This window comes from Periplaneta americana, chromosome 16, assembly GCF_040183065.1.
Source record: "Periplaneta americana isolate PAMFEO1 chromosome 16, P.americana_PAMFEO1_priV1, whole genome shotgun sequence".
In the NCBI taxonomy this organism is placed as follows: domain Eukaryota; kingdom Metazoa; phylum Arthropoda; class Insecta; order Blattodea; family Blattidae; genus Periplaneta; species Periplaneta americana.
Genome location: NC_091132.1, coordinates 97,447,761 through 97,473,131, shown reverse-complemented (window position 1 = coordinate 97,473,131; position 25,371 = coordinate 97,447,761). Strand labels below are relative to the sequence as shown.

At 34.7% G+C, this 25,371-nt stretch overlaps 1 protein-coding gene across 8 annotated transcripts in view; it reads right to left on the bottom strand.

The window, feature by feature from the left end:
- Positions 1-25,371, bottom strand: part of CalpA (calpain A) — a 560,472-nt gene that overhangs the window by 331,983 nt on the left and 203,118 nt on the right. Inside the window, exon 1 of one of the 8 annotated variants that reach the window (XM_069812573.1) lies at positions 10,998-11,155. The exons of 6 other annotated variants lie outside the window; for them this stretch is intronic. The gene's annotated coding sequence lies outside the window, so the exon portion shown is untranslated. One more of the 8 variants, XM_069812572.1, reaches the window with a different exon arrangement.

Below are 25,371 nucleotides of genomic sequence, written 5' to 3'. Positions count from 1 at the left end.
TATCTTATCAATTATCTATTCGATAGCAGTATTTGTTCGACGTTTCTGAAACGATAGCAGTTATCGATTATATTATATATTTATAATCCTTCTTATAACCTAACCGAAGTTAAATGACCAGATAACTTCGTGTGTATTCAATAAAATAAATATTCAAATATAGAACAGACACCCGAGTCAGAAAATCATAATGTTATACAAATTAATGATGTCCAAGAAAATTCAGCCTGAAGGACTTCAATTTTATTAATGCATACTTCTGTTAAGGACTAAAATCACTTTTTTCATATGTTGCACTATGACAACATTAATTCATACATAGTGTTCTGCTCAAGGGTAGGTCTCCACTGCAAACCCAGCATCCTTCAATCTCGCCTATTTTCTGCCTTCCTCTTTGTTTCCGCATAATAGTATCCATATGACAACAACGGCATAAAATTAATTATAATTTCAGTAACAACGAAGTATAAAGTAGGATAGCAGTCAGTTTATTCTTCCATGATATTTTAAGGCATTATCTGCAAATTAGCCAAAAATGTACATTATGGTTTATTTAACGTACCGGTAGGCTACATATAAACTTATTCTTAAAGTAGACCTATAAGAATAGATAAGTACAAGTTGTGCAAAAGCATTTTAAAATGGCAAAATTCTTTTGAAAATCGTCGACATTTTTTCCACGTGTGGTTATCATTTTTACAGCGAATAATTACATACAATCAGTGTTGGTAACTACAGTTATTCATGGAAGACCTTAAAAAACCTTTGCTGGAGTTGTTAAGTACCAGTAACACCCATGAAAGATATTACGTTTTTGTCCCGTGAGAAGTTGAAAAGTTAATACATTTCTATATGAACAATAGTTAAGCTTCGTAATTCAACTACCTATAGGCCTAAACTCGAATGAAGTTGCCTGATTCGACGTCACATATCAGATATAGGTATGTTCGTATATAAAATAATTATGCATCTTCTATCCTCTCGTTCTATTAAGTCGAAGCCGGGACGCAGTCTTAAGTGAGTACTGTTATCAATTAGTGCTGTTCTGTTACTAGTCTTATTATTTAAATAACTACATCTTTGTAGCTGATTGTAGGTAAAATGTCTGGTATGACGCACGAGCGTGTGCAAGACATAGTTGAGTATTGAACTGATATTTTCACTATTAATGTACGCAACTTTACATATAAATTGTGTAAAATAAACATAAAAGTGATAAAAACAGTTCATTGAAAGGCACTGAAATACCAAAAGGCACAGAAAATGTGTTAAACGTAATCCAAAACAACCATTTCTCTGAAAGTTATCAAAATATTAACTTGATGTTTAGCATGGATGTGTACCATGACGGTTAGTGCCAACATCTCAATTACTAAATTCAATAATTTACATTTTAAGGAATTTATAGGAAATTATACAGAATAATAGAGAGTTTTCAGTGGCGAGTGACATACGCAATAGCCAGATGAAACATGAAGAACTGTCAGACAATAGAAATATCTTGCATTATTCTTATGCAGCAATGACGCATGTGATCTCCACTTCCGTCGTGATCGTGGCAGTGAATAATAATTAATATTAGCGACATATTTATTTATTTAATTGATTTACTTTTATTTATTTATTTACTTATTTATTTATTTCGTCCTGCAGATCAAGTACAATAATGATACAGGACGTAGGCTATGCTTTATTAGCAGGGAACGGATTTATATGGACTAAAAATATATGAAATATGTAAATATATATGTAGTTATTTTTACCAAAATATGGAATTAAATATGGATTTTTACCAAAATATGGAATTAAATATGGACTTAAAATTATAAAAAAATGACTATGTACGTTAAATATTGGTACATTTTAATCAAACTAAACAAAAAATATAATGGACGTACCTTATCTTCCAATGTAGTTTCAACAAAACACAATTTTTATTGTCTGTTACCATAACAATAGGTTACAAACATTTCTTTCAAGTGCTGAAAAGTGAATCTTCTTCTATTGTCTCTGAGGATAGATTTATACTGACTAAAAGAGCGTTCGACGTCACAAGAAGTAACTGGTACATAATTCAATTTCACAATGTCTGCTGGGGATAAGTCCAAGTTAATCTTCACTGTTGATTCACCACTCATCACAGCAACAACCTTTTGTAGTTCTTCATATCCAGGGTTTTTTGAAAGTACAGTGTCCACCTTAGCTCTTACTGCATCTGCAACTTTACCTCTACCACGATTCAGTTGTTCCACAGTACTATTTATAATTTCAAAACTTTCAGATAGTGAAAGGTGCCTATTTTGGAGACTTTTGAGCGTTTTTATGATGCATGAAAATGTATGCTGAATGTGAGCTAAGTCATTCTTCACACTTATGTCACAGGTAACTGTTTTCGCAGTATCAATTGAGACTGCATCTTCAGAGTCCAATGCAAGGAGAACATTGTTAATAGAGTCTATATGTTCGGCATAATATTCAACTGCTTCTAGCCATGTACCCCATCTAGTTAAAATTGGCTTTGGTGGCAATGGAATTTCAGGATACATTTCTTTCAACACGTTAACTCTACTGGGAGCTTTGAGAAATACTTTTTTCACTGATGAAATCAACAAATCTACTTTAGGGAAATTGTCTCTGACCACTTCTGCCACACGATGAAATGCATGCGCCACACAAGTAAAATGAGTCAATTTAGGATATACAACAGATAATGCTTGTCCAGCTTTGACCATATAAGGGGCAGCATCGCTAATAAAGAATAACACATTATCGTACATAATACCCTTTGGCCACAGGATACCCATAGCTTCGTTGAACAGTTTAACTATAGTTTTGTTATTGCACTTTTCTAGAACATCACAATGTAAAAGAATTCGTTCAGAATATTGTTCACTTAACAAACCGATAACTACATTACCAACAAGTCTACCTTCTTTGTCGGGAGTCTCATCAATGGAAACCCAAATTGAACTATCTTTAATTTCATCTCTTATCTTCTGTATTGTCTCATCGTAGATGGATGGAGCATACGTCTTCCTAAGTGTTGACTCATCCGGGATTGTATGTTGAGTATATTTTTCAAGGAATTCCCTGAAGACCTTATTCTTTAGTTTGTAGAGAGGAATATCAGCAGAGATGAGAGAACGGCACAGGTCGATGTTAAACTCAGATCTTACATTCGATGTTGTTGGTTGTGTTAAAAACAATTGTCTCTGCTTGGAATTTAGTTGTTTGTTGGCCTGATGTTTACTAGTTGTAATGTGTTGTTGCACCAGGAACTTTTGTGTAGATGATACTGCACACTGACACAAATTACAAAATAATATTTTATTGTCAGTTGATAAACCATCTTCTTTAAATTCTGAAATGTAACTTGTTAGTTTTGATTTTAAATTGACTGAATGACGTACTTTTGGCATATTTACCGTCTTTATAGTATGATTTACAAAACTGAACCTATGTGTACTCTGACTGGCATTTAACTGTTGAGCTGCACAACTGAAGTCTGTTAAAAATTTTAAATTAAATTAATACAGTTTTGTAACTTACTTTCCCATTGTTGATAGGACTGCTAATTTTCAAATAACTCTGATGTTAAAGGGATTACTGAACATGTGTTTAAATCTCTATTGTTGAAATGTATTTTTAAAAGTTAATGGAATTTTGTTTTGTTTTATTGTTAAACCTAATATAATATGGACTGTTTTATATGAAATATGGAAAATATATGGAAATTAACGAAAATATGTACTAAACTCTAAAATATGGAAAAATATGGAAAATAAAAGTAGGATTTTTCAACCCTACACATTGTGAAACATAAAGATAATGCAAAATATAAATTATATTAGCTTTATAAGTAAATATGTATTTACATATAAATCCTTTCCCTGTTTATTAGTATATATAAACTAAATCTGAATTTAAAATATGAATATTTTCCGGTACAATCTAGCTACTTTTGAGCAAGATTACAGCGACTTTTGAAAGTTTGAGGTTGGCAATGGATTAGATATCCTGAGTTTTATGCAACCAGGCAGTGGCGGCTCGTGGGTATTGAATTAAGGGGGGCTGCATACAAAAATAAACCAAGCAACTTACTTTATTTAAAGATTAGTTCCATGCGCCTTATCTTGTAAGTTGTGTTTAAATGAGACAGGCTCATGTTAGTAGATTTACTGGCATTTAAAAGAATTCTGAGGATAAAATTCCAGACGACGCTGATATAACCCCTGCTGTTGCAAGTGTCGTTAAATAAACCATAATTTAATTTTTAATATGCAGATTTGAACCTTAGAAATATCTAAGTGGCGATCTTGTAGTTGGTTGTATAATACAATTATATACATGATACATCAATAAATGAAAAAAATAACTGAACCAGAAATTGAATTCAGGATATTCAAGAGTACGCACCAGAGCGCTTGCCTCATTTATTGTGATGTTAGATGTTTCAGATTCCATTATGGTTTGGAAACATTCTAGCAATGGCTCCTCCTTCTCATGAACAACATTTACTGTTCTTATTTTAAACCCATCTTGTTGCCCCAGCTGATGGAATTGTCTTTGAAACACATTAATCTAATACAGACTGTATGGAGATCGAGAGAAGAAAGCAGGGATACTGGATAAATTATAAAAAAATATGCGAGCCTTTGTATTTTGTTTAGCGGCTCTTTCCATTATGAGATTCAACTGATGGGCACTTAATTTCACATTTCTCCTGAATTGTTAAGGTACTGAACTGAATAGACTGTAACTATTGTACATAATTAAACATCGTTGCACTTGTTATACTCACAACATTAAAGAAATTGTATTTAAAACTGCGCGCTACTGACAAACTGCTGCAAATTTTGCAGCGCCTGGAAACTTTGGATTCACGGCAAGGGGCAGCAGGGAAGAGGGGTAAAACTAACGCGCAAAGCATCCGAGACGAGACTGGCAGCTCCAGGGGAGGAAGTGGCTTCACCCTATAGTCCTTGTCTCTGGTTTCGCTCTGGCAGCACAAGGGGAGGAAGTGACTTCACTAACGTTTGCGTGCATGTCATTGAGAGTGAAATGTTTTTAAAAATTCGAGCTGCTAAATAGAGACTGTATAATAAATGTTTTTCACATAAAACGAGACAAGAGCCATAAATGTCTGGGGGTGCTGCAGCTCGCAGCCCCTCTTCGAAAGCCGCCCCTGCAACCAGGTATAGGAGATGCATACGGTGAACGTTCTACTTAGGCCTATATAAAGGCAGATGGGGTTATGATGTCTTTTGCAAGCATAGGGAGACCGTACCTTCCGTCTATCGATGGTTTTCATTCATAGGCTATTTTTCCTATGCTAGATGAACACACGAAGGACTTCAGCAACGTGGAGTCTGCATAACGTCGCATCTTCACGTAAGACATCACTAAGGCCCGAAAGTTAATGCAAAATCATACTTTTTATAGTTGGTTTCAGTCCATGCTCGTTGGGATATATGCATGAATTAAGACTTTGTGAGTCTAAAAAATGGTTACTTGATGTAACATATTAGTGCATATTTTTTATGAATTTTTCTCACAGATTCGTAAATTATTTTCGATGTTTCTGAATTGGTGGGTATAATTGCACAATATTTTCCATTAATTTTATTTTTCTTCGAATTTTTAAATATATTTTGAGTCGTCTATATTTATATTCTGGAAAAGACACTACTGGTACAAAAATGATTTTTAGTAATTTTCAATAAGAATTCATATAATTAATTTAGAGATTGACAACGATCGGGTTGGCCAACACGGTACCCCATTGCTTTCTAATGCTGAGGCATATTCTGAAAATAAATTTTCGGAATTTTCTAAAGAACTGTGTGAGGCATTCATTCATCAGATAATCCTTTGTGGAAAATAAAAATCCACAATTACGGGAGTTCCTGAGAAAGTATAGCGATAGAGAAATACCTGAGTAATTAACTCTCAGGAAAACTTATATTGGAAATATTGGCATAGATACCATTGAGAAAAATCCGAGAAAAAATAAAGGGGAAGAACTTTTGGGCAATAATTTTTGGGTTTCTTTCGATGAAATGACAAATGGTTGTGGCCATTGCATTGTGAATGTGACTTGGGTGTTTTAGAGACAGAGAACGCCGGTAGGATGTTTTAGGGAATGTTGAAGAGGTTGAAAGAGCAAATCATTCCACCATTGCCCAGTGTTTTGAAAATTCCAAGAATATTCTATTTCCAAATCGTATTTTTAATATTTATTTAACCTGGTAGAGATAAGGCCGTCAGGCCTTCTCTGCTCCTCTACCAGGAGATTACAAGTATAATATGAACAATAAAATTACAATTAACATTAAATTTACAATTACAATTACAATAAAAATTAAAGTACAACAAGATTACCTGATTAATGAAAGCTAGACATTTTATCATAGAAGTTAAGAACAAAGAATATTTTTGTATTTACTGAATTATAAATTAAACCCACAATAACAAAAATCTATAGTAATGAAATTACCGGATATTGAAATATTTTGTGATAGATTAAGAGAACTATTTACAAGAAACCATGACTGAACGAGTCTCAATTACTGGCCAAGTGCCTAGTAAGTTTGCGTTTGAATTCAATTTTATTTCGACAATCCCTGATGCTAGCAGGTAACGAATTCCAGAGTCTTGGCAGGGCTATTGTGAAAGAGGATGAGTATGAGGAGGTGCGATGGGATGGTATTGTTAGTATTGTTTCATGGCGAGAGCGTGTGTTCATCTTGTGGTGGGAAGAAAGGTAAGTGAAGCGAGACGACAGGTACGAAGGAATAGAAGAGTTCAAGATTTCGAAGAGAAGGAGAAGTGAATGTAAATTTCTTTTCTTATCTAGTTTAAGCCAACCTATTGTTTCCAGGGATGGGGTAATATGATCATATTTACGAACATTGCTTACAAAACGTACACACAAGTTATGAGCACGTTGAAGTTTCATTTTGTTGTCGCTGGAAAGGTCAGTCAGTAAAATGTCGTCAAAATAGGGAAATACAAGCCTCTGCACAAGGGACTTTTTTAAGCAAGAGGGAAGATGAACATTTATCCTTTTCAGCACTTTTCTGCAGGTTTCTGTGATTTGCAATCGTGTAAAACGCGAGAATATTTTGTTCTTCGTTAAATACGCAGAGCTTTATATGGTCAAAGCACGATCGTCACTTAAGTTCTTTACCAAAAAATTATTCACTTAACATATTTGTCACATGGACTTCATACAATTTTTCAAGAAATACGTGTTCAGTGCTCTAATGTGGATGCATTTATTTTGAACATGAAAAGAGTGTTCGTACACTCACCATCTCGTTGCAAGGCATTCAAGGAAATTGTACCAGGTACCCCTCTACCGCCTAAGCCAGTACTAACTCATTGGGACACATGGCTGGAAGCTGTCGATTACTATTGCAAATATTTTAATATTGTTGAAAAAGTGATTGAACTTATCCTTCAGAAGGTAGTGCAGCTGGAGTAGTTAAGGACTCCTTGAAAGACACTAAGTTCAGGGAAAGCACAACGATGATGTCGAACAGCAACCTCGTACGGTATGTCAAAATACTCAATTTTACAGGAGAGCGAAAAAAAAACACTCTATCTTGATAATGAGTAAATATCTGACATAAATGGGTATTTAAATATCTTCTTGTAAAGTTTATATCCACGTCTGGACATAAGAAATGTTTGCAGAAGATTAGGATTTCTTTTTATTGGGATAAAGTGAAATCTCATTTCGTTATATTTTTTTTTAACATATGAGGTTGCTGTTCAACACCATCGATACATTTCTTCAAATTTTGGAGTGATTGTTTCAAATATCACTAAATTAGAAACAAGTGGCACGTTGCTTACTTATTCTCGTCAGGTTATTGAAGCAGTAGAGAAGAAATGTGTAGTGACGAGTGATCCAAGTACAGTAGTATCATTGGAAAGTTAAAGATACATGACGTTTTGAAAAAAAAATATTTCGAGCATAGAACACTGAAATAAATTGTAGAATTTTGAGTGGAGACAGCTGATATTGTTCGTTATAAAAATATAGAAGATGAATTAACGTCAGAACATGTAAGCAACTTCGTTTACTGCTCGGCAGCATATACAGACGTGAAACGCTCGTTTCCTAAACATAAGGTCCTGTTTGCAAACAACAGACGCAGTATCAGTACCAATCAACAGATGATTTTCGTCACACATTGTAATTAATAAGGTATATTCATAGTTATTTCCCCGAATTGTATTCATATTGTTTGCAAACCTCGTTTCAATTAATTTTGTTTTCTCATTTTAAGATTTTCCTCTGATCATGGTTGCATTTGATTATTATGAACATTGTTATTGCATATTTCATCAATAACTTATAATATATTGCATATTTTAACATTTTCATAGCATATTTTGTAATTTGATAGAGCATTAACTTCCGGGTCCTCAACATCACATATCATTCCAAAAACGGACAAACCGACAACCCAGAGATTTTACGCAATGTTTAGAAGACTATTATAGCCCTCAATAGCCCTCTTGGTTTAGACTGCACGTTTTTACCGCTGCACACACCACAGCCGGCAGAGATTCTCAAATTATTATTATTATTATTATTATTATTATTATTATTATTATTATTATTATTATAATTATTATTATTATTACTATTACTCTCACTTTAAGAGAGGAACAGAGATTAAGGGTGTTTGAGAATAAGGTTCTTAGGAAAATATTTGGGGCTAAGAGGGATGAAGTTACAGGAGAATGGAGAAAGTTACACAACACAGAACTGCACGCATTGTATTCTTCACCTGACATAATTAGGAACATTGCATCCACACGTTTGAGATGGGCAGGGCATGTAGCACGTATGGGCGAATCCAGAAATGCATACAGATTGTTAGTTGGGAGGCCGGAGGGAAAAAGACCTTTGGGGAGGCCGAGACGTAGATGGGAAGATAATATTAAAATGGGTTTGAGGGAGATGGGATATGATGGTAGAGACTGGATTAATCTTGCTCAGGATAGGGACCAATGGCGGGCTTATGTGAGAGCGGCAATGAACCTCCGGGTTCCTTAAAAGCCAGTAAGTAAGTTATTATTATTATTATTATTATTATTATTATTATTATTATTATTATTTAGTCAACTGTCCGAAGACAGGTCTGAACCTCACAAGTGATACCAATAAGGTACCACTTATAAGGCAACGAGGCTAGGAGATAATGGGGTAGGGTGGCCAGTTGCTTTCCCTTCTTCTTCTTCTTCTTCTTCTTCTTCTTCTTCTTATTATTATTATTATTATTATTATTATTATTATTATTATTATTATTATTTCATATTAACTTTTGTTTTAAGATTTATATTTATTTCATTTTGACTTTGTTGTTTCAACTTACGTTCCATTTTTATGTTATAAAATTAAAAATAGTTAAAACTGTAAATTATTTAAATATCCCATCGCAACAATGAGTCAGATTTCAGTATGTAGCGGCAAAGGAACCTAAAGCTTCGCCGCGTAGTTCATAGATGGGGACGCTTGGCTCAATGACGTAAAGTGAAGTACCGCCATTGGACAAAATAAATTCTCACTTTTGCATGTAGTGTGAGTAATACATTTTTAAACATCGTTATTCTAATATCAGGCTTATTTTACATTTCTTACAACAACAACAACAACAACAAAAAAAGATGAAAAAGGAACAAAATTAACAGGAGGTGACATCACATAGCCTGACGGTGCATCCCCTGAATTATCTTCATCGAAGAGTCAGATAAAAGGCGTGGTTGAGACCGCAATGCTTCGCTAACCACGAACCGTATGACAAATAGGGAGGTCGCGAACTCCCTGGGGAATATCCTACGGACGCCTATCGAACTCAAGTATACGATGAAAATATGTACAAACATTCCTATTGAATGTATAACCAGTTCACCTACTCAGCAATTATGGACATTAATTACTCTTCCTTCGGTACATACAAGAAGACTTCTGACACATCAAGTTAATAACTTAATTCACGCGATTTTGCCTAGTGACATATTAATGCAATAAAATTCAAGAAACCTGTAATTTAGTACTACAAACAATTTATGCTTGTTAACGTCATTAGACACGAAGCTGCATTATCCTCAGTACAATATCCGATACTGTTCATAGTCGTACGAGCACTGAAGTTGATAAATGTCGTTCATTGAATTAACTTTGATGAAAGACCTGAAAAGTTTACAGATAAATAAAGCAAGCATAAACTGGTTACAGCAGTAGTGGGCCTAACGGAGGTGTAACTGTTTTGTATAGCCTGTACGATCATTGCTGTTTTTATGACATTGAACAAAATGATTTTTATGAAAACAAATTGAACTTTAATATATGAACAATTAAAAAGTAGGAACTTCGATATCTCACCACACTACACACGGAAGAGAAAGCACTTAAATCATTGAAATCTTTTCACATTCCTTCGCTTCACGTCACTTAACTCACTAATATTGTCACATAGCTCGGCTTCATGTCACTGAGATACTCCCTCATTTAACCCACAACGAAACGCATATTAAACGTCAGTCCCATGTTGTATGGGAAGATATCGAAGACTGGTCAAAAAGAATATAATTTTCACTAATAAAGGGGTTTAAATAACAATCCAACAGATCTCACCTCTCGGGATGATCCGATGTAGTCGTTATTAATACTTCATGTATCACTGTCACATATTTGAGATATTTTTTATGTAAGTAGACATTTTGAGATGAACTTCTATTCTGTGACTAAATAGACGCTCACTCTTACGAACTATATGCCGGCAAAGAAAAAGTGAACAAACTATATGGAGACTGCAGACTATGTATGCTATTATTAGATTTGAGTAACGCAGTGCATTGAGGTTAAAGAACAGGAAATGATATCCAAACAACTAGCAAACGAAAAACAACACCTACTGAGAGTTCGACACACGATGGTTTACACACATACAGACCGTACTGTTAGAACTGAAACACACCTGTTAGCAGCACTAGATGAACAAAACCACCTCAAACATAATTCGCTGGTGAACTCAGCAAGCCATGGATAAAACACGTCATCAACGCCCTCACAAACCAACAAGGATCACTATTCCATGCCGCGCCGCAATCGAATGAACTTTACGTCCGCGATGTGTACTTTCAGCTGCTGGCCTTGAAATGTTACTAGTAGCGTTGCACTATACTGAAGAACCATAATGCAGGATCAGCTGTTAAAGTCCTCCATTATCGGTAGACAAGTTGTGCGTAAAATAAATATACTCTTTTGGTTTACATTAGCATGCTGTAATATTTAGTACTTCATGGAAACAAATGTAATAATTGCAAGAGAGATTCTCGTGTGAAATGTGACAGGAGGCGAAATGCTTTAATGATTCTGCAATATTGCTGTAGAGCAGAATCTTGTAGATGGCGCATGCAGCAACAGAGGATTGTGATTTCTTATCCTTTCTGAGTCTGTTCCGAATATTTAAGCTGCCATTTGAAGATACCTAGCTCTGTATAGGAGGGGCTATTGCCGGGCAGTGTTGCCAGGTCTCCGGAAATTTCCGGAGATCTTCGGAATTTTTTAACTTCCCGGAAAAATAGGAAATAATGTTGTAATCTCCGGATTTTTTAATGTAGGAAATTATTTACTTTTTTAGAAAAATCAATCTCTGGTATAGATTAAAACTGATAGATGAACATTATATAGTTAAAGTTTTGTTAATATTTTATAACTTGACTATTAAAGTTTCCCTAAATATAAAATATGTAACACGTAAAAATGAACATATCTGGTCTGGAGAAACATCTCTGAGGAGAAGAAGGTGGTAACTACTAATCAAATTGGTGATTAAAAAATTTAAAGTAGAAATCTTTTTATTATAGGTTCATGTTTTGTAATAGAAGGTTAAAATAACATTTTATGTGATTTTCGAAAGTGGCTCCGGAAATTGTGGACAAATTTCCGGATTTTTTTCATTACAACCTCCGGAAATATTTTTTAAAGATCTGACAACACTGTTGCCGGGTCTGTGGCTCAGCGATAGCGCGCTTCTCTTCCTCCTATCGTTCGATCCCCGTCCTGATCGTAATGCAATGTATGATTTACAAAGACTTAGCAGAGGGTTTTTCAGGGTAGCTACTCCATTTTCCCTCGCATTCCATCAACACCTTCCTCCGCCCTCCATTTCATCTATCATCTGCCATACGGTATATAAAAATAGGCTGGCGTGAAGCCTTGGTGGCAATATAGGTCTCCAATACTGATACAGAATTTGAGGACTTGTGGCCGCGGATGTGGGCTTATCAGACACACTGCTGAGGCAGGTTTAATTGTTAACCTAAATTAGTATCGCCCCATTAAACATATTTGGACAGCAATTTCCAATCTCATGTGAGACGGTGGAAGAGTGGGAATAATACTGTAACGCTATAAACTACTGCATAATGTGACAGAGGATCTGAATGCATGTGATGATAAAGAATATAACTGGTGAGGGAATGAACTATGTTGACGTTTCAATAAAGTTCTGCGGAAACAGCTGTTGATTATAGTCAAAGTAAGGTTATGTATGTAATTGAACAAAGCAATATGTGTAGTACATATACCATAATTTATAGACACGAAAAACCCATAAATATAAATACATTACAGAAAAAGACGAAAATCACGCATTTCAACGTCGATATCAATCACGCATTCAACTAGATATCTCGTGCTGTATATTTAGTAGATTGTAAAAATCGTGCCGGTTTGAGGAGGTCAAAAACCGTGGCGGTTTGAGGAGGTCAGAAGCAAAGGGGCATAAGTGCAGTTTAGAGTCATTTAATAAAATATAATTGAAAATGTTTAAGCTTTCATAAATTTCGTGAAGTTTTAATTTAAGATTTTATTGTGGGATGTCTTTAAAAGATGTATCCCTTTGCCTCTTTCTTTTTTACGATTTAGTTACCCTGGATGCACTTAAATCGTATTTTTAGAAATGTCACTTGGTCCCCTTTACTTCTGACCCCCCTCATCTGTAACATGAGTTTTATAAACATACTTTTACATTTAATTCTTACATTTTAACAAGTGATATTTATAATGTCCTATATCAACTTACGTGACTTGGTCAATGCAAAATTATAAAAAATCAATAATTAATTACATTAATACATGTGATATCGTGATATCATTTGTTTCCTAAATCTATGTGTGTTCAGTGTACTCAGTAGGCCTACAGGGTAAGCTGTAATTAATGCATTATATATTCTGGATCCAAAATGTTTGCTGTGTTTTAATCCAGAAGTTGTGTGGCATTTGAGGGTGTTTAGAAAGAAACTGTAGTTTTGTCTCGTAGGTCTACAGTATTTATAAGGATCAAATTCAAAATATTTATTTTGATTTTTATGGAAGTAAATTAGCAATGTTTCTTTATAAACTTGTTCTAGACTTGATAAGCTTATACCAAATTCCTGAAAAATGAATTTTGTTGGGTAATCTAAAGGTTTATATAAACAAATTTTGATAATTATTTTTTGGAGCAAATTTAAAGGATGGAGTGTCGATTTTGCCATTCCACACGCAGGACATAAATAGGTAAACAAGAACGTAGAATAGAAAATTTATGGATTGTTTTACGCAATCTGTTACAGAGGAAGGAGATCTGCTTGTCACATTTTAAATGTTGGTGGAAAATGTACAAGAGATGCAATTGGACTGTTACGAACAATTGGCGAAAGTTACTAGAGAAAAATAAAGAAGTATATATAGTATTTGTGGACCAAGAAAACGCGTTTGACAGAGTGGATTAGAATAAACTGACGGGGATCCTAAAGAAAATTGTTGTGGATTGGAAAGACAGGAGGCTGTTCAGTAACCTTTACATGAAACAACGAGTCAAAGACAGATATGAGAAGGAAGCGAAATAGGAAGAGGAATACGTCAAGAATGCCCTTTATCATCTACCCTGTTCAACATCTACTTGTAGGATATAGTGAAGAACTGTTTTCAGGACATGGGAGGAGTGATAGTAGGAGGAAGAATAAAGTGCATAAGATTTGCTGATGACATGGCGATGTTAGCAGAAGAGGAGATGATACTAAGGGATATGCTACTGGAGCTAAATGGCAGCTGTGAGCAGTATGGAATGAATATAAATGCCAAAAGACAAAGATCATGGTCATAGAAAGAAACGTAAAGAAGGGAAGCTTGCGAATTCTAAATTAGACAGTAGAGCAAGTGGACAGCTTCAAATACTTGGGGGTGGAAGAAACTAATGAAGTGCTTTGTGTGGAGTGTAGCATTAGATGGGGCAGAAACATGGACATTACGACGAAGTGAAGAGATGCGACTGGAAGCATCAGAAATGTGGATATGGAGAAGCCTGAGCGTGTGAAATGGACAGACAGAATAAGAAACGAGGCTGTATTGAAAAGAGTGAGTGAAGAAAGAATTACTGTATGCTGAAACTGATAAGGAAGAGGAAAAGGAATTGGCTGTGTCACTGGTTCAGAAGAAACTGCCTTCTGAAGGATGCACTGGTAGGAATAGTGAACGGGGAAGAGTTCGGGGCAGAAGAAGATACCAGATGATATACGACATTAGGATATATGTGCCTATAAAAGCTCTGAGCCTTGGCTTTGTGCAAGTGAAGACGAATCTTTAATGTTTCCCTCATATCTGACATATTTAACTTAGGCCTACATTGTATGTATAAATTAATTTTCTCGCAAACTGAACAGATATCTTTACGTGGAAGTCTAAAAGGGTAACTGAAGTGTTTTGTAGTATCACAGAAAATATCCATATGCTACTTTTGGTTTGACGCTATTTACATTTGATTGTCGTTTAGCAGCCAGATCACAAAACAAAACCTTTTATGCATACAGACGAATTCAGTAATGAAAGAACAAATAATCAGCTGTTATTTGCGGTAAAGACACTGATGCAGTAAAACGACGAGGAGTAGAATATTCTACTCCTCTTGTACAGGTATTAGCAAAGACGTTACAAAAGTGGCATTAGCGTGGACCAGTGTTGCCAACTATTATTCAGTAAAATAAGGTAAACTGTCTTGCAAGAAAGGTTATAAATACAGGCTATAAATAGTATAAATATAAATATCGTATATAAATAGTATAAATATAAATATCGTATATAAATAGTATAAATATCGTATATAAATACTATAAATATAAATATCGTATGTAGCTAAATTGCACATTATTATTAACACTCTCATGAAAACTAACAATTTGAATGAGAAAAAATACGAGATTCAACCTGAAAAAATAAATCTCATCCTCATTTCTACTGCTTGTACTGCAAGCATTCTCTCTCGTCTCCCGCGTGTTATGAAGCATTTGTGCCAACAAGCTTCTGGGACCTGGTATGAAAAACAGCATTTATGTTGACGTTTCAACCCAAACCTTGAGCTCAGAATAGGAGTGAGGTATTGTTCTATATCTGTTTCTAAGTTTCTTTTTCACTATGTTTAGGACCTAGCTGAAAAACCTCTTGACATGTCGTCCTCGTTAGAATGCGGTAGGTTTAAGACGGAAAATGCTATCCGAAAAAGGATTTTGGCCTCCGGCATTACTGTACTAACTTCTTGCCAGAATTCGGGAGTGGATGTCTTATTCGTCCATCTGATGTAGCTAAGAATTTTATCGCCTTTTGTTTGAACACTTGAAATTCGCATTTAAGGCGAAACAAGTATGATATCATCGTATCGTCGACAACACAGAACGAGCGAAAAGTCCCACTATAGGTCTGTACGGGCCGTATTCATAGATATTCTTAGCGCGGGCTTCCGGTGAATGATCAGCGAACTAACGTTTTTCGTATTCATAAACCAGTGTTAGCGATATGATATGATATGAATCCCGTACAAGTAACCAGTCGATAGCCGGGGCTAGATTAGCACGCTCGCAGCGCGGGCTAGCGAAATGTCTATGAATAGCACCCTACATGTTTATTTTTCCTACAAAACAAATATGTGCACGAAAAATGTGTATAGACAGAGCTCTAGTGTCGATGATCTGTTGTCGATCAGCGATCTCAACATTATAAACTGGATACACAACACCTATAGAGAAATGCTGGAAAAAAAAAAAAAAAAAAAACGTGACGTGTAACTTCCGTATTATTGGCACTCCTGAGGCGTATCTTACTCTCTGGTTGTTTTGTTGAAAGAAGTATATATATATATATATAAATTATATTTCTTTAATTTTGCCGTTATAATGGTGAAATATTGTGCAGCATACGGCTTACCATACGTAAGGCTGAGTAACAAAGAAATGACATATAGGCCTACTTTGATTTTCCAAACAAGCCTGGACATAGAGACCAGAGACCCTAGGTAGTTAACTGAGTAGGATTTATTTGACGTAATTTGAATTTAGAAAATAGACAAGCAGACTTACAGTTAGAAATGAAGTAGACAAGTACCAATTATACTTTTTTATATTTATAATTACAAGATTACTTCTGATTAGTGAAATATGTTACCAGTCATGATGAATGCAATGGAGGGGGAAATGAGATGGCAACCATATCCAATTATCTCTTGGCTTAGTTGGTTCATGAGTGATGTCCCATTGGTGTCACTTATGAGGTTCAAACCTGTCTTCGAACAGTTGACTGAAGAACAATTTATAACAAGATTTATTGCCACAGCAAATATCATTATTATTATTATTATTATTATTATTATTATTATTATTATTATTATTATTATTATTATTCCTGACCGGGACCCCCTCGAAGTTAGAGTTCGAGGCAGCCGCCTAATTCGCTTAGGCAGAAGTTCGCCGCTGTTCACTATATTATAATGTTTATATATTTCATATTTAACTATTGATCTTTTGGTGCGGTACCTTATGATGTAATACTTTGTATGTATTGATATTTTGATAAATTTTATGTAATGAATTTTTTTCTAGTGTTTATGTACCATTTTTTAGTATTTATTATGCTTATACTTGGCTTTTTTTTTACTTTAGCGTATTTTTGTTAATAAGAAAATAAATTTTAAAGGAAACTCAGCTCTTATATCACATACAATTAAGTATGCCGTAACAAGTTTTTATATTCTGAGGTCAAAGTATAGATACCGGTACCTATAAACATCGGTAAATGTACTGGGTGTAAGGAAATTAAACTTGTGACAAAATAAAAAATTATACGATTTTAATGGCGAATAGTTCAAAATATATGTTTCGGTTTACTACCAGTACTACAGTACAGTATATGTTTAAAACTCTACGTATGAATATAATTGTGTACTTTTCTCATATCGTATGTAACTTTTATTTTAATTTAATCTTTACTATTCCTAACTCATATTTATCCTGATCGAGAGTAGTGCATGTAAATATGTGGCCTAGATAAGGCAAGAGATTTATTTTATATACTGCATTTGTCTTTGGTTTTCATATTTTTACATTGGTATGGTATGTATTTTTTATGTTAGAAGTTATGTAGAGCACATTATATACTTAATTTCATTTACGATGTTTACGTACAAGTTAGGGATTTCATAGCTCATATTAAATTGAAAGAAATAGTTCAAGATAACCCACAATATAAATAATTTCAATATGCATATACGGACTTGGGAAGTAACAACAGTGTAGCAACTGTGTTAGAAAGAGAGAGAGAGAGAGAGAGATAGAGATATTCCCTCACCAACATGGCGACGCGCGAACCTAGTGGCAAGATATTTTAACATACGGTGTTTCTGCATTTTAGTATAGAGCTCAATGGTGTCGATGATCTCGATTGACATCTGGCGGACGTGTTTCGAGGTGTGATCATGCGTGAGACATCCGATGGACAGGGGCAGAGGTTGCAGACCTTTTTCTCGGGATAGTCCCGTTTCCCTCTACTATTCTACCAACACCCTCCTCTCCTCCTCCTCATCATCATTTCCCCCATCATCTGCAATATTAAAAAAGTTAAATTAGGTAAAGTCTTGGGAGTAGATGGGTTTCCAATGTTAATATAGGTTTAAGGTATTTCCTTCAGTTGAAGATTAACGTCAACAACTTTATTATGTTTAAAACAGATTATTGTTAATTTCCAAGTCACTTTACACAGAGACTTTGCTATTTGTAGCACCACGTTCAAGATGTACAAATGATTTTGTTTATCAAAGCTAATGTTACTATGCACAAACAAACGCCAAAGAACGAAATGTGTTGTAGGCAAGATAAGACAGGCTTATCGCAGGGGGTCATTTAATAATAATGTTATTGTGATTATATGCTGGATTATGAGGGATAACCTTCTTAAAGCTAGATCGAGGCGAAGTCTTATTCAACGGCTTGTAATATGGGGAAAAAATATAATATCAATGATTAGATAGTCGTGGGATTAATCCATAGCAACATAATATTTTTGATAAGCGCGTAGTCTTAATATTTCGATGTATTTGGCGATGTAGGGCGAAATTAAGGAAAAACCGGAATACATTTATGTGAATGAAACATAATTAGTGACAATGTTAATGTAAATGCCTATTGATTTTAAACTTCTGCCAATGGTCTGTATAGCAGTTTGCTGGTCGATCAATAATTGAAGGGCTGAGAACCTTAGTGGGCCACGTGCCATTTTCATGAAACTGAGAAAAACTGAGGTAAAGTTAAATACATAAAATAATTCATTGTATGCATATTAATAAGTAATTATTAATTAAATATGTAAAAAAAGGTATTGATGAAATTATATATATGACATAAAAAGGAAAAACACATATTTTGCCCTAATTATAACATAATGAAATTACACGTATTTGAAAGTCTTGGAGTTGGTCCACTAAGGCATTACATTTATCTTGTCTAAACAAAAATGTGCTAGTGGGCCATCTCCAAAAACTGTCTCAGTGTCTACTTTTCCATTTCTAAATTTTGGAAAAACTGTTTCTAGCTCATTTACAGAATAATGAAATTTAATTTTCATTGGTTCAGCTGATTCGCACCTCAGCCATTTATTTTTCATCTATTGGACCTTGTTACCATCTGTAGTGTCTTTGCACATTAAGGAAGTTTGACTGTTCCATTTTCTTTAGAACAAAGCCTTTTTTCTCCTACAGTGTTGCATTAACACACATATATACAGTGACAACGGTACAAACTTCGTAGGAGCCAATAACGAACTACGAGAATTGCATCAATTATTGAAGTCCAGAGAAGGGACCAAGGAGTTGGAAGAATTTGCTGCTAAGGAAGAATTCAACTGGCACTTCATTCCATCCAACTCTCCATATTTCGGGGGACTCCATGAGACATCACCTAAGACGTGTCATTGGAGCAAACTACTTGAATACCACGAGCTGCATACCTTAATATGTCAAGTTGAAGCAGATCTCAATTCCAGACCCATCACGTCCATATCAAATGATCCTGATGATCCCTCTTATCTCAGTCCAGGTCATTTTCTTATAGGACCTCCTTTACTGTCCTATCCTGAATCAGACATCCTCGTCACCAATTAATTACCTGTCTCGTCGGGAACACATCCAGAAGATGCATTAAGACTTCTGAAGGAGACGGTCATGTGACTACCCAAATGGCTTGCAGCAGCGATCCAAGTGGTGTACGAAGGAAGGCAACATCCAGCCAGGTGCAGTAGTGCTGCTGAAGGAAGACAACCTGCCGCCTATGCAGTGGAAGCTAGCCGTGATTCAAGAAGTGATTCCAGGAAGGGATGGACTGATAAGGGTAGCAGTCATTCGAGCTAAAGATGGAATATTCAAACGGCCTATCAGTAAATTATGTTTGTTGCCAAATGTTAATTCATGTTAATTTTTCAATATTTTCAAAGGCCGTCAGTACTTTCAGTGTATTATTATTAACAATTTATGTTCTATTTTTGTTAAATGTTATACATTTAAGGTGGTCGGTATGTTTGGGGCTTCAAGGTTGGCACTCTGCCATAGTTTGGGACTTCAAGGTTGGTAACTCTGCAATAGCGAGATGTCTGTAACAAAGAGTTTGTAATATGTAACTAGAGACACCAACAGCGCTAGTTTCGCGTACAAAATTGAACCGCTGTTCGGCCGCCATTAAAGGGAGTTGATGCTTCGCCGGGAGTGCAAGCAGTTCATGCTTATTGAGGAGTACGGATAAATATAAGTACCGTACACTTGAAGGGAAATAATAAGAACATGGTCAAATACTGCGCCGCAAATATTTGTTCCAACATAGCTACTATTGTAGGATGCCCAGGAAAGCATGCATATCTTAATATTTGGAAGAATGTTCCAAATGCAGTTCCTCCTTTGAATGTGTTTACAGAATGTCGGAATATTTCTTGGATAATGTTTTTCCAGAAACACATTAATCAGGTTTTTAAGGTTGATTTCAACAATGTATGTAAGGATTAGGTGCCATCACATTACAGGGGATTATAATAGCAGAGTGTATAAGAAAATCCGCAGACTATATCTGTCTAAAACTGTTTTGTTTCACAATAAATGAATTAATCATGTAATTTCCGTTTTGTACAGCATGTACTTCTAGTTTTTGGTTGTATTAAATGCAAATAAATTAGTGAAAATATAGCTGATGGCCTACCTAGACCTATTATTACCACTACTACTAGGTCTACTATGACCACTACTACTAGGCCTACTATTACACTACTATTAGGTCTATTATTACCACTACCACTGACTAGGTCTCACTACTACTAGGCCTACTAATACCACCAAAACTAGGCCTACTATTACCACTACTACTAGGCCTATTATTACCACTACTACTAGGTCTACTATGACCACTACTACTAGGCCTACTATTACACTACTACTAGATCTATTATTACAACTACCACTGACTAGGTCTCACTACTACTAGGCCTACTAATACCACCAAAACTAGGCCTACTATTACCACTACTACTAGGCCTATTATTACCACTACTACTAGGTCTACTATGACCACTACTACTAGGCCTACTATTACACTACTATTAGGTCTATTATTACCACTACCACTGACTAGGTCTCACTACTACTAGGCCTACTAATACCACCAAAACTAGGCCCACTATTACCACTACTACTAGGCCTATTATTACCACTACTACTAGGTCTACTATGACCACTACTACTAGGCCTACTATTATACTACTACTAGGTATTTATTACCACTACCACTGACTAGGTCTCACTACTACTAGGCCTACTAATACCACCAAAACTAGGCCCACTATTACCACTACTACTAGGCCTATTATTCCACTACTACTAGGTCTACTATGACCACTACTACTAGGCCTACTATTACACTACTACTAGGTCTATTATTACCACTACCACTGACTAGGTCTCACTACTACTAGGCCTACTAATACCACCAAAACTAGGCCTACTATTACCACTACTACTAGGCCTATTATTATCACTACTACTAGGTCTACTATTACTACTAGGCCTACTATTTCCACTACTGCTAGACCTACTACTACCACTACTACTACACTTATTATTAGCACTACTACTAGGCCTACTATTATCACTACTAATAGGCCTACTATTACCACTACTACTACGCCTACTATTACCACTACTACTAGACCTATTATTACCACCACTACTAGGTCTACTATTACCACTACTACTAGGCCTACTATTAACACTACTACTAGGCCTACTATTACCACTACTACTAGGCCTACTAATACTACCAAAATTAGCTCTCCTATTACCATTACTACTAGGCCTACTACCACTACTACTAGGCCTACTATTACCACTACTACTAGGCCTACTAATACTACCAAAACTAGCCCTCCTATTACCATTACTACTAGGCCTATTACCACTACTACAAGGCCTACTATTACCACTACTACTAGGTCTATTATTACCACTACTACTAGGCCTACTACTACCACTACTACTAGGCCTACTATTACCACTACTCCTAGGCCTACTATTACCGCTACTAATTGTATTAAAATGTCTGTACTGACATCTAACTTGGTGGTCATCAACTACACAATGAATAGATTGTTTTATGATAAAATTTATTCTAATTATATTTTTAATCAGTTTCAAGAATTTTTATAATCCCATATTTCACCACTAAATATTTTCTAAGCACCATATACCTTCCTCTTCCTTTGCATGAAAGGACTGAAATATAGATCATTTCAAATATTACAGTAAATAGCCATTATTATGTCCTTAAAACAATATTAGTAATATTGAAAATTAATGTTGACATTGCCATTATTCAATATTTCACATACTTACCCGAGCGTATATGGTGATTTAATTTATTTTTTAGAATATCGCCAAAGATGAATCATTATAATACTTTAATAAATATAGCGCTTCTCTGTCATTCATGTTTATTTCATCACGACTCATCATTTGTAAAAGATGTTTAAAACAGTGTCCATCACGAGGCTACATCAATGTATTGCGGTACTGTTTTCGAATTTCGCGCCGCAAACACTCCCTTTAATGGCGGATGCTAGCCGCTTCAATTTGTGAAATTTTTCTTGCCTGCCACTCACGGGTATGTGTCTCTAGTAAGTATTACAAACTCTTTGGTCTGTAACAACGAGTTAGAAAGCTCTTTGTAACTCGTTGGTCTGTAAGTATAATGGAAGCAGGGCCTCCTATATTACCGGACCTGACACTGGCATCCAAGATGGCGGCCGAAGAGGGCTTTCATAGATTGCAATGAGTTAAAATAAATACGGTATCGATGATATTATTTTAACAAAATTCTCAATGAAACAATCTATACTAATAATAAATCTGTAGCCGAAATTTTTCTGGTAATTTTCGATTTTCCAAAAATAATTGATCGTAACATATATAATTAACCACCCTGAAACCGAAAATCGCTTTTTTGAAATTTTTGTTTGTATGTCTGTCTGTCTGTCTGTCTGTCTGGATGTTTGTTACCTTTTCACGCGATAATGGCCAAACGGATTACGATGAAAATTGGAATATAAATTAAGTTCGTTGTAACTTAGATTTTAGGCTATATGACATTCAAAATACGTTATTTAAAAGGGGGATTATAAGGGGGTCTGAATTAAATAAATCAAAATATCTCGCTTATTACTGATTTTTGTGAAAAATGTTACATAACAAATGTTTCTTTAAAAATCATTTCCGATAAGTTTTATTCTTTGAACAATTTTGATAGGACTGATATTTAATGAGATAAATGAGTTTTAAAATTGAAATAACTGCTATCTAAGGCGATGTAATGAAATAAAAAACAAATGACTTCGTCTATAAGGGGCTTTGGACAACAACAATGGAAAGCTAAGAAAGATAGCCTACAGAGAATGTTTCTGTGTTTGTATGAAGTAATATCGGAAGCTAAATTAACCGACTTGTATAATTAATTATTATTTCACCATTGGAAAGTGTAGTTTCTCTAGATGGACATAATGCTATAATGTTATTACAGTAATTTCTGAGTGAATTGAGAACAGGTACGATTAAAATAGCTTCTTATGCACAGAAAACTTGATAGGCTATTCTGTATATTCGTTTCCTGTATTTCTTAAAATAATGTTTATGAACACATTCATTTTAATCTCAGAGAATGAACGAACAACGAGAGCGTGTTGATTTAGTACTCAGAAATAGTATGTTAGCTTAGCATTCCATTATTTTATAATCCAAATTTTAACTATTCTCAATTGAATCGTGTTAAAATACATAAAATATATATATATATATATATATATATATATATATATATGCATTAAATGCAATGCAAAAACATTGGGTAATGAGCCAAGCAGATTATGTTGCGCTGTTGTAAAAGTTGTTCTTCCTGAGATTCGAGAGCTCCCATAACAAATTAAAACCTTACTGAACGGAGTACATCCGTTATCAACACACTTTTTATATAATATAATATAATATAATATAATATAATATAATATAATATAATATAATATAATATAATATAATTTAAGTTATTTAAGTTATTTGAAGGGTTCAGAACCATAGTGGGCCAAGCGCCATTTACTGAATACGTAGAAAACAATGGTTAAAATTAAGTTATTACCATAATTCAATGGAAACATATAGCAAGTAAAATAAAGTATACACATTAAACCTAAATGATGTCAATGTTCATTAAACTATGCTTGCATGTAATAAAAATTAAGAAACATGTTAAAGGAATTGTCATTCCACCAAATGAGTGCTCTGTGGACCAAAATTATCGCATTTTAATTATTTAAATATAATTTGAATTAAGTAACATATTAAACGATTTATCCTTCTATCAAACACGAATGTTTCCTGGATCAAATGTTCCTATTTTAATTATGTAATTACTTTATATTTATTTCTAATGGGTGCAGCGGAGCGCACGGGTACGGCTACAATAAAGTTCCTTACCTACATAAATGAACATAGTACATTCAGTAACATAAAAATATGCCTACATATATACCAATAATAAAAGAAAACAACTGATTAAAAGCTTCAATATGTTATTATTATATTAGGCCCAGGCCTATATGTTTTTATATATGAATATTGGCAATTGAGCAATTAACTCTTGTAAAATTCAGATTTATGAAGAAATAGAAGGCAGTATTACAATACTGAATAGCTGCTACTTCAGGATTTTGGAAAGCTTATCTGGATTGTACAAATAGATTTCATCAGCAACTGGAAATTATATAATATGGAGTCCTGTCTTTCTAGTCACTAAACTTTGTCACTGTATTCACTGGGATTGGTTGAAAATAAAAGTAGCTATTCACTACGTACAGTTTAACACTGTGCTCACTGATGTTGATTTACTGTAGAATGAAATGACACTATTCACTGTAGTTTCTCACTGTATCCACTGATGTTGATTTAGAATGAAATGACACTATTCACAAAAGTCTTCTTAAATAGGAAGCACGTGGCAATGTTAACATCTTACTTGATTGCACAAAATGATATGCACCAGGAAAAGAATAAAAAAAAATGTAGATGCCCACACCAAAGTCTGCGACGAATACCTCGGCTGTGTAGTTAATGCTAACTCCAACTGTTCTTGCAAAAATTTCAGTTTATTCTGACCTTTTTGTTCAAAAGTGTCTACGTCAATATTTAGAAAGCAACTTGATAAAACAGACAGCTTATTCTTAGTGTCCATATCTTCAAATTTAAAAGATTTTAAATGGCTCAACAGGCAATCAAATTTGCTCCATTTATCACACATTCCTTAATGACTTAGACTCCAGTGAAACTTGCTGTTGGGAAGGCTCATGTTATTATGAAAAACCTGGACATTCAGAGCTGATGAAAATTAATGGAAACAGCTACTTTTGGTACTTCTGTAAAGCAGTTGTCCTCAGTTTTGCATAATAGTATATAATCTCCTTTATCTATA